The 11,749-nt window shown below is 32.3% G+C and overlaps 1 pseudogene; it reads left to right on the top strand.

Moving 5' to 3' along the window:
- The first annotated feature begins 352 nt into the window (after positions 1–352).
- Positions 353–10,540, top strand: LOC102921536 (vomeronasal type-2 receptor 116-like; annotated as a pseudogene).
- The last annotated feature ends 1,209 nt before the right edge of the window (positions 10,541–11,749 follow it).

The following is an 11,749-nucleotide window of genomic DNA, read 5'->3' as shown; positions in this document are numbered from 1 at the left end:
CCTATTATCTAATTATCTCAGGAGTAATCTAGCCTGGGGCCTTCATATCCACTAATTCAAATGGAACCACAGGAATGTGGAAGAGAAATTGATCCTTAAATGTAATTACTGAAATTTTCTTGCACCTGGGCATAAAACTCAGATGCAGAGCCCAAAGAATGATAATGCTTATGATTTCTCCAGGGAACAATAAGCTAAGAAAAAGGTTTTGGGAAATATAAATGCACTCATAATTTGCTGCAGCAATAAAAAGAGACACTGATGAGTGTACAGGAACATTTGAAAGTGGTTTTCTATTTAACTCTACTTGCTACTCTTTTGCCAGGTTTCTCATTTTGGTGACATTAGAAAAATGTTCTACTTCACAATTTTCTTTTTGGTCTTGGAGCTTTCCTTCCTTTTCTGCAGTTTAACTGGTCCCAGGTGCTTTATGAGAACCAAAGACCTAGAATCATGGAGTGGAGATAAATATATTGATTGTTTTTTTTTCTATTTACACAAAGCATGGTCATGTGAATAATGAACATTTCAAAAGAAATGTAGATGAAAAGTAAGTGCCTTTTATTTATTTTTTTTGATTGAGTGAGTACTATATAGAAGGTCTATATATAGGCAAATGGTGATTCTCCATGTTTTCTCTCTTTTCCCCCTACCTTACTATCTAGGAAATAACCAATATCATTTTGTTTTATGCTGATTATTTCCTAATTTCTGATAATTTAGGAGTCATCTGGTTCATTCTTTTAGACTCATAATTTTGGTTAGAAGCTGAATGATACCCCCTGTCTACCTTTCTTCAAGAGTAATTTCCTGAATAGTGGCAATTTCCACTGTGTTCTGTCAAGTGATGTTCCTGAGAAACATAATCCAAAGCACTGTCATGAGTACATTTCTTTGAGGCTGAGTAAACTTTCTATCTCTAGTTTGCTAGTGTTCTATCATGGTGAAATGTCCTATTCCTGTAAAGAGAGGTCTTTGGTATTTCTGTCCAGCTTCATGGGTACATTTTTTAATAGAATACTTCACTTTTATGGAAATGTTGTTTATGGTACCATTTCATAACTGCTGTGCTGTATAATTCCTCCAGCTGAAATCAAGTATAGGACATAAAGATAGTTCACTGTGGTAATTTTATGATTTCCATTAAACTTTGTTTCACTTGATCAGATGTATAGCTACATTCCTTTTTATTGACAATGCAATTTCCTTTTTTAAGTTATAACTATCTCATGTATAACAGCTATCTATACAATTGCTGAATATAGTTTGTATACCTGTTAAGGAGGATATGTCACCCTAAATAGTGACTTCATATTTGCCTTGACAATTGCTACAATGAAAGTTGTTGCCTATAGCAGCTACAACTATTTGAAAGAATGTGATTAAACTCACAAATTTGATCACTTTTTCACTACTGATTTTATATTTTCCTTTCTTGAATCTCTGCTGTAGAACTTTAATCTCTGGCACTTATTCCATATGTGTTTCTTGTTTCCTTAATTATTTAGCGTGTGTTTATATAGTCTAAATGCACAGTATAGATGTGTACGTTTGACCATAATTCAATTTTATTATTGATGATTTGATCATTGGTTTGGGAAACTGTGGCAATGTCTTCTGCAGCATCCTAAGCAAACTGTCACAAATAACACTCGAAATAACTGTTAATGAACACTGTGCAAGATGTTTATTGTATTACCTGTAAGTGATGTTTTACAGTTAGAGACAAAACTTGTGTTCATTTATTTTATTTTTTTTTTATTTTTTTATTTTTTTATTTTTTTTGGTTTTTCGAGACAGGGTTTCTCTGTGTAGCTTTGCACCTTTCCTGGAACTCACTTGGTAGCCCAGGCTGGCCTCGAACTCACAGAGATACGCCTGGCTCTGCCTCCCGAGTGCTGGGATTAAAGGCGTGCGCCACCACCGCCCGGCGTGTTCATTTATTAATAGCATATGGATGAAGGTGAATTCATAGCAGAGGAGGAAGTTTTGGACCATGGAGATGAGAGAAATTTTCAAGGATAAAAGAATGATTAAACTTATAGTGAAACTGGTTTAGTTGTAAAACCTAACCATGGTTTTGAAAGACAATGAGGAATTTTACCATGTGACAGCACATATTTGTTACACTGACAAGTCCTGTTTACCCAGTGAAATGGAACAGGAAAGACATGACTCAGGAGTGAAAAATATCAAAAAAATATGAAAAATGCCTAAGAGAAGGTTCAGAAGTTTTTGAATGAGAAAATCATTTCTCAACTAGGCAATGTTTGGTTATGTGCCTAGTTTGAGGTTATACTGTTTTTAAAATTGGCAGAAGCTCTCTTCTTGGGAGTAGACATGAAAAAATTTGCAATTCCTATTTTTAAATCTTCTTAAATCTCACTAGCATATGGACACAGTCATCATTGATCTGATCTCTCTAGGTAAAATTAGTAGAATATTTGTAAAGATAAGAAACAGATTACGTAGACATAAGTACAACAGAGGTAAAAATTAGCTCTATGGTATCAATTATTTCCTTGATTTTCCCCTATGTAACTGGATACCCATTAAAAAATGTTTTTTATGTAATACTCTTCTAAGATTATATTTATTTTATAAAATATTATAGAAGTATGTTTCAAAATCTGCATTATTCAGAATATAGTCAGCATGGTCCTTTTCATACTAATATTGAGACATTTCTATTATGATTAAACGCACAACATAATAGTTGACAAGAAAATGAAGTTGTAGAAAAAATAATTATGCAAAAATTGTCTACATGTGTTTTTGTGAAATTTTGAATTGAGATCTAATTTTATAGTGACAGAATTAAATTTGAAATTGTAAAACACAGCTATAATACAAGAAATACATGTTTAATATATGTATACATATATATAATGTATATCTTGTGGAAATTTTACTGGTTTTGTGGGAAATCATTCTGCCTAAATTCTTACTAACAATATTTTAAATCTTTGCTAGAAAATCTTATATCTGACACACGTAATTTAAAACATTTTCAACCTCTGTTGTTCATAAGCAAAATTTAACATTTAGTATTCATAATTACCTGAGTCATGTTTGGAATGATTGCATTTATCCTCACAATTTAGAATACATAACTGCATAAATCATTCTTTAACATTTTCTTTGTTTTTGTTTATATCTTTAATTTAAAAAAATTATTTACCAACTGTGTAATTGCATTTGTATTTGATCCATGAAGAAATGGCCCTGTGAATATTGTTTGTCATAAACATATTTAAATGTGTCAAATGTAGATATATGATAAACCTCATCAATATTTGTTTGCACAGGCCTTGTAGAACATTAGAAATTAATTTTGTGAAAATTAGAGTATTTAAATGAAACATTTGGTAAGAGTTCCAATCTTGAATTGAAGAATTTATTCAATATACTGGACTAACATTTTGCATCCACAGTTTTCACAAATGCAATTCCTCAGAAGTATTGTTGTCTACCCAGTTCCTGTCCTGATTATTATAATTTTCAGTTAAATTAGCAGGTCTTTGTTTCTGGTGTCTTAAATCAGAACACATATGTGCCAAATCCTCCAACGACTTCCCTAATCAGAATATCTGTGACTAAGCAAAGACATTTTTGTGGCTTCCATTATTCACTAAAACTTGTAATTTGAATGACTGATGAAAGAAAGGGTAGCTTATTGGATGTATTTTACTTCTTTACATTTCAAGATATTACATAAATACCACTAAATCATTAAAGATTTGATATTGAAATGTTAAATTATGAAATGAGTGAATAATAAGACTTCAAGGAAATTGAGCACTTGATTTCATATGAAAATAAGTATAAACTTTAAAACTTTATTTGGAAAGCTAAAATCTCTGTTATTTGAAAGGTTAACTTCCCAGCATAGTAACACTACTGCTTTAACTGGAGAATTCACATTTAACTTGGAGACATCATCATTATACATCCATATATCCCACCATGAACGAAAGAACACTAGAAAAAAATACAGACTTTTTTTTAAATTAGGAATATAGGGCCATGAGCAAGATGTTCAGGTTCATGAATAAAAATTAAATGGATCATGATATAATCTAAGGAACCATGTGAAGAGAAGGCTCAGTCCCCATAATAAAGTGTCATTGTTATAATCAATAGCATATCGCCATGGATTATACAGTATCGAATGAATGGAATGATGCAAGGGTACATGAATTTGAGAGAAAGAGTAAGGATAATTATGCTGCCTGCAATAATAAATGAGTTGAAAAGATTCTCCATGCTGGTGATACAGATATATCTGGCTACTCATTCCCTGTATTTACAATTGATGCATACATTTGTCCATTGTTACTTGTTTAAAACTATCACTGTCTAAGTAGCAGATAATACCTACCTATTTTCCATGTATATTATTTATTAACATTCTAAAATAAAAGAATTAGATTTAATGACTTCTAGGATCTCTTTCTCATCATACTCACAGATAACAATTAAAACTGTATGAAAGTTAAAAAATCAAAGCATCCCACATGAAAGACTCCATCTCAAATCCTTTTAAAAATATCTTTACTTAATTGCAGAGATCTCACATTCTCATGGAGCACAGTAACAAGACTTGTGTAACCATAGCAATGGGAAAAGAAAATAGGCATTAAATATATAAACACTATTATTGTGATTTAATATTATCATGTTTGGGGCCCATTCCTTAATGATATCTCTCCTCTCTTTTCAGGTTGACAGATAAGAATTTCCACTTGATTTTATCTCTTTATTTTGCACTTGAAGATGTCAACAAGGACTCTCACATTCTGCCAAACATTTCTCTGCTTGTTAAAGTTGAATGTGGGCTACTTGATGATTGGAGGATGAATAGGTTATCTGCAAAAATTGGTGAAATTCTTCCTAACTACTGCTGTGTAAATCAGAGAAGATATTTAATCGTACTTACAGGACCAATATGGTTATCATCAGCTATTCTTGGACCACTCCTGTACATCACAAATAGACCAGAGGTAAGGTTGAGAAGATTGGTATTTATGAAAACTTGCTCCTTCCATTCTTTTTTTCCTTACAATGCAGACTGAAATGAAAAAAAATGGATTTATGTTGAACTTAAAGCATAGAATTTAAAGCATTATGTGCTTAATTTAAAGGCACATGCCACTAATTTACCCCCAAATAGACTTCAGGAAGAGCAGAAATGTGCAGTTTTACTAGCAGACTGAGTTCATGAGTACTTTCAATGATGTTCACAATAAATTAAATATGATTTAATAATGAGATGAAAACCACATACTCTAACTTTCCCAGCTTTTGATGTGCACACATAGTTTTAGACTGTTCATAATACATTTAACCTTCTTCAATTTATTGCTTATATTCTTTGACACTCAGCTTTACTATGGACCATTTCATCCTCTCCTGAGCAGACATGAACAGTTTCCACATCTATACCAGATAGCTCCTAAGGACACATCTCTGGCCTTGGCCATGGTGTCTTTGGTGGTATATTTCAGGTGGAACTGGGTTGGAGCAATCATTTCAGATGATGACCTAGGACTTGAGTTTCTCCTGGAATTGAGAAAAGAGATGCAAAGAAATAGTGTGTGCTTAGCCTTTGTGCATATTATTGTGGAGGACAAAATATTATTCCAGAAAAATGCAAACATGTATTATAATGAGATCACAATGTCATCAGCAAAAGTTGTTATCATTTATGGAGACAAAGACTCTTATCTACAATTCAATCTTAGACTCTACAAATTAGCATACATTCAGAGAATATGGGTTACTACCCAACAGTGGGACTGGATCACACAAAATGACAGATTCCTTATTGATTCCTTCTATGGGACCTTTACTTTTTTAAATCACCATCATGAATTATCTGGTTTTAATACATTTATCATAACAGCAGCTCCTTCCAAATACAAAAATGGTGTTCACCTTTCTAAATTATCTTGGCTATATTTTAATTGTTCTTTGTCATCATTTGGTTGTAAGAATCTGAAGAATTGCTCAATGGAAACACGATTGCATTGGTTATTCAAACATTATTTTGAAATTTCTGTGAGTGGTACAGGTTATGTCCTTTACAATACTGTGCATGCTGTGGCACATGCACTCCATAAGATGCTGTTGCAAGAAGTAAACATATGGCCAAAGAATTCTGAGAAAAGTCTGGAATTTGACTCTTGGCAGGTAATACATATTTCAATGAAGGTAATGTATTATCATAGGTATAATTTTCTTAATGGACAACATGTGTTCTATCTAAGAATTCCAGGGTCTTTTGTATAAAAATAAATCAAATTTTTGTACCCTTGTACTGAATTTCATGAGAATTTTTTGGTGATATTGTTTAATGCAAAAAACATTGACACAGACCCAGATCATCATGATCTAAGCCAATATTTCCCATAACGTTTCTACCACATATGCATCTCATGTTTAAAATATCTGAAACATATAAAAGTGGTTCTCATGAATATTTAACCCCAGGAGAAACTAATTGGTATTTAAGTGATCAAAACATTGGTGATTAATTAAGTGAATATGCCCTAAATAAGAGCAAGGAATACTTCCATATTTATTAACATATAGATGACCTCAATTACATATCAGGTACCATTTAGAAGAGATAAAGTAGGTAATGTCTAACTACTCATTCATGTGGGCAAGTGTTAAAGAATTAACCGAAGTGAGTAGCTGGTATTGTCAAAATATAAAGTTAGTGTTACACATATGTGGGTTTTTCAATCTAATATATATATATACTAAGAATTAGGCCACATTTATAGATAGATTAATTAAAATTGAGGCAGTCTAAACTTCATATATCTGTTCTAGATGCATAGGCATAATTGAAACTAAAATAATAAATGTTTCAGATGGTTCATTTCCTGAAGAACATTCAATTTATTAACCCTGTTGGAGACCAAGTGAACATGAACCAGAAAGAAAACCGGGATGTAGAATACAACATTCACTACACTATGGATTTTGTGCCAAATGTTGGACTTAAGGTGAATGTAGGAAAGTTTTCCAAACATTTGCCACGTGGTCAACAATTGTATATGTCTGAAGAGATGATAGAGTGGAACATAAACCTTAGGCAGGTGTGTTGGTATTGTAAAACTCTACATGCACCATAAGTACCAAAATTCTCAAGATTGCCTTGAGCATTATGGGTTAGAATATTTTCAAATATAGACACTAACTCACATACCACATTCTTGTGAGAATATATTTTTTCAGCAGTATAAATTTTCATATATCTATATATTTATATATCTATGTATGCATAGATATATAAATTATATCGATTATATAAAATAAACACACATATGTAAATACAATTTTCTCACTATATAAATCACAGTACATCTACAAAATATAATCACAAAATAAAAAAAATGGTGCATTTTATTCAGTGCATGTGTGTAAATGATGTTTTTCGATGGTGCAGTGTTCTAAATCACTGTAACTATTCCCAAGTATGTAAACTTTTTCCTTTATAGTCCCTTTTATGATGTTTCTCAGACTCCATCTTCAATATGCAATATGCCTTGCAGTCCAGGATTCAGAAAATCCTCTCAGCCAGGGAAGGCAGTCTGCTGTTTTGATTGTACCCCTTGCCCAGAGAATGAAATTTCCAACATGACAGGTAAGTATATAGCATACCAAAGGATTCATCATATTAATTTATTTCTACCATTTTTAAATGAATCTCAATGATTTTTATGGAAATTGATAAGATAAATCATATTGGAGAATTAAATGAATCAATAAATCTACCCAATAGTAGTACAGCAGGTATCCTGAACTACATTTTTGAAACCTTATTCTAGCAACTCTACAAAATAGTTTCTTTTGTAAACTAATTAAGAGTGCGAAACATCACTGTAATATTTATCCTTTGCCTGAAATTCAGCTGTGTATAATACATTTACATTTCTTCTTTTCTAAGACATTGGAGATGCACATCCTTATTTTCATTTATCCTATGAGGTTTTTGATGAATTGTAGATGATTATAAATGATGCATCATGCTCGAGAGACATGTTTTTTGTAGTGTGTCTTACAGTAGATAATGCAGTCACTTCATAGTTTGTACTTTGATTTGCAGACTAGTCTATAGATGAGTTTGAAGTCCGGCATATAGAATTGGAAATCAAACTTTTATTTTCATAATGAAAACAAGTATCAAGTTAAACTTTTCAATTGAATAGGTGGGGATATTTTCTCTGTGACAAGGTTTTCATAGAACATTGGATAGTGATCTTATGTTTAATGTAACAGGTAACTAAAAATTGGGAGTACGCTCTTCTTGAGTGATGACACATAGCTAAATAAAAATGTATTGTTTCATTTAATCTACAAACCAGAATGTAAATTGCTCCATACAATATGAACATAATAAATTTATAAATGCTTGAAGAGTACGGAAACAAATAATTCCATTCAAATGTTAAACATTTTTTAGGGAAATAAATGAATACTGTAGAAAAAAGTTGTATGGAATACTGAATGGAAAATAAATTGATGAAAATTGTGTTTTAAATATATCCTTTTGAGTAGTTGAATACAAAAGTAATATACTAATAATTTTAAATTTTTGGTAATTGATTATATGTATTTTAAAATAGAGAAATAAAAATTTTATAACAAGTACTATTAAAATGATTAGAAAAAAGGTAAATAATGTTGTCCAACAATTTAGATAATATCACATATTAAAATATGAGAGAATATAAATAATTTGTAAGGAATGTACAGTCATGAATGTAAAGCCTCTTTATTGGAATAATATTATTACTTTCAAGTTTTTTTCTGTTATATTCATTCAATTAAACACAGAAGTCACAAATTACATTATGTCGGGTGGAAGGAAACTCTTCCATCTATCCTTAATTATGTGCCTTATCTATGTCCTTAAGAGATGGGAAAACATCATTTTTATGTTGTTTTCTCAATAAAATACTTCTATTGAGAGTATTGACAGTCCAATATTACAGATATTCATAAAACTAATAGGTACTGCTTCTTACTAAAATTCATATATTGAAATCTAATAGTAAATTTGATATATTTACTATGTAGAGACTATAGGTGCTAAAAGGTTTATGAAGCCTCTGCTTTCCCTAACATTGTTCATGCAGGCTTTTAAATAATATATGAGATTCATTGTATTCCAACAAACAAGCAGTTACATGAGGACATTGGTATGTAGTACTTGTCTTGTAGGTAATAGACATATCAAAATACAGATGAAAAAAGTGGGTTTTATGATCTTGCATTTCATTAAATACAGGAATGTTAAGAATAAATATGTATTACTATATTATCCTCACTAACATATTTTATTATGGAAGCATGAATATTATCTGGCAGGCTAATCACTTCTGGTAAGGAAATAAAAATGTCTTATTATATGCATGAAAATATAAATTATTAATTTGCACTATTTTCATGAGGACAAGAGATTTTGGAGTCACTATTAATTCTTAAACAATATACAAATACCAAAAACAAGGCTAATTTGACAAAAAATTCTCATACATTCATAGAACATGTTTTGTGAGTAACCAACAAATATTAAATCTGATGTTACTTTATTTCTGTACCAGACATGAATCACTGTGTGAAATGCTCAGATGATCAGTATGCCAACCCTGGAGGAATACACTGTCTCAAAAAAGTTGTGACATTTCTGAGTTATGAAGACCCTTTGGGAATGTCTCTAGCCTGCTTGGCTCTATGCTTTTCTATTCTTACAGGTATAATACTTGGTGTCTTTTTGAAGCACAAGGACACTCCCACAGTCAAGGCCAATAACCGAGCTCTCAGCTATGTTCTACTCATCTCCCTCATCTTTTGCTTTCTCTGTTCCTTGCTCTTCATTGGCGAACCCAATATGGCCACATGCTTCATGCAGCAGACCATATTTGCAGTAGTGTTCACTGTGGCTGCTTCTGCTGTCTTGGCGAAGACAATTACAGTAGTACTGGCCTTCAAAGTTACTACTCCAGGTAGAAGGATGAGGTGGTTGCTTGTGTCAGGGGCTCCTAAACTCATCATTCCAATTTGTACCATGATTCAAATGATTCTATGTGGGATCTGGCTGGGTACTTATCCTCCCTTTGTTGAGGCTGATGTGTATGCTGAAAAGGGCCATATTTTGATTGTCTGTAACATAGGGTCAATTTTTGTCTTCTATTGTGTCCTGGGGTACTTGTGGTTCATTGCCATGGGAAGTTTCACTGCAGCATTCTTGGCCAGGAATCTGCCTGACACATTCAATGAAGCCAAGTACCTGACATTCAGCATGCTGGTGTTCTGCAGTGTCTGGATCACCTTCCTTCCTGTCTACCACAGCACCAAAGGGAAGGCTATGGTGGCCGTGGAGGTCTTCTGTATTTTGGCCTCCAGTGCAGGGCTGCTTCTTTGCATCTTTGCCCCAAAGTGCTTCATTATTTTGTTAAGACCTGAGAGAAATTCTTTTCAAAAGTTCAGGAATGTGCATTGTAAAATTGAAAATACTCATTAAGTCATACTAATATGTTTCCTAGGCAATAGTTTCCAAAAAGAATTCACTAACATTTTTATCATCTAATTTTAGGTCAAAATAGGCAATTTGTCTCATGAACAAATGTAAAATATAAACTACATATTATATTTCTAAAACTGACCTAGACCTCAGTTCTCACAGATCAAACTTTGTTGAGACATTTCTTTATATGCAATGTTGCTTTACTTCTATATTTCCATGTGTATAATTGAAAGTGTAATAGCTGTGAATTAGTCAGAATTTTATATATTAACTTCTAATGTCATTTTTTCACTAAAATTATATGTTAGGTTGTGCTTCATAATAAATAATTATAGTGGGTGATGGCATGGATATGTTTTTAAATGAAGACACTCTTTGTTTTGATAAGGGATAAAGAAGAAGTTACATGAAAGTAGTTGAGTCTTTTTAGTGGGGAATCAGTGGTCTGTATTTACAGGACACACAACCACATGGATCTAAAGATATTAAAAAATTAAGATGCTTATCACCTTGAGAATAAGGTTATGACACGAGTGGGAGAGAGGGAATTTGGGAGGAGCTAAAGGCTGGGAAAGTGATGTTATTATAGTTCAACAAAAAAGCAATTTTGTTTTGGGATTTTGAGATAGGGTTGTCTGTGTTACCCTGGCTATCCTGGAATGCACTCTGTAGACCAACCTGGCCTCAAATTCAGAGATTTGCATGTCTCTGTCTCCATAGTGCTGGGACTAAAGGCATTTGCAATTACTGTTCAGAAAAAATAAACACCTTGATTTCTAACTTAGAAATTGTTAGGTTTCAAAAATCATTCTCCCTTAACAATCAGAGTATTAGAGAAGAGTCAGGTTGTCCTAGTATCCCCAATATTTACAAAGGAAATTCAGAAATGATGAGAAAGCAGTGGTTGTATCCTATTAGGTATAAAATTATCTGCATGGTATCATGTGGTAATTTATACTAGGAAGCACACATTTTAAAAAAGTTTTTCCTGTTTTTCCTTTGAATTTTTTTTATAGAAAACAGGTTCTTTTCTCATAAATTGTATCCTCATTGTAATTTTCCCTCAAACTATTCCTTCCAGTTTCTCCTTTCCCACCCTACCTTTCAGATCCAATCCCTTCTATCTCTCAGTAGAAAAAAAAACAGGCTTCTAGAAGTAACAATCAAATATGACAAAATAAAATATAATTATATGAAGCAAAACAT

Source organism: Peromyscus maniculatus, chromosome 1 (genome assembly GCF_049852395.1).
Source record: "Peromyscus maniculatus bairdii isolate BWxNUB_F1_BW_parent chromosome 1, HU_Pman_BW_mat_3.1, whole genome shotgun sequence".
NCBI classification, from domain to species: domain Eukaryota; kingdom Metazoa; phylum Chordata; class Mammalia; order Rodentia; family Cricetidae; genus Peromyscus; species Peromyscus maniculatus.
This window is presented reverse-complemented; position numbering and strand designations above follow the sequence as displayed.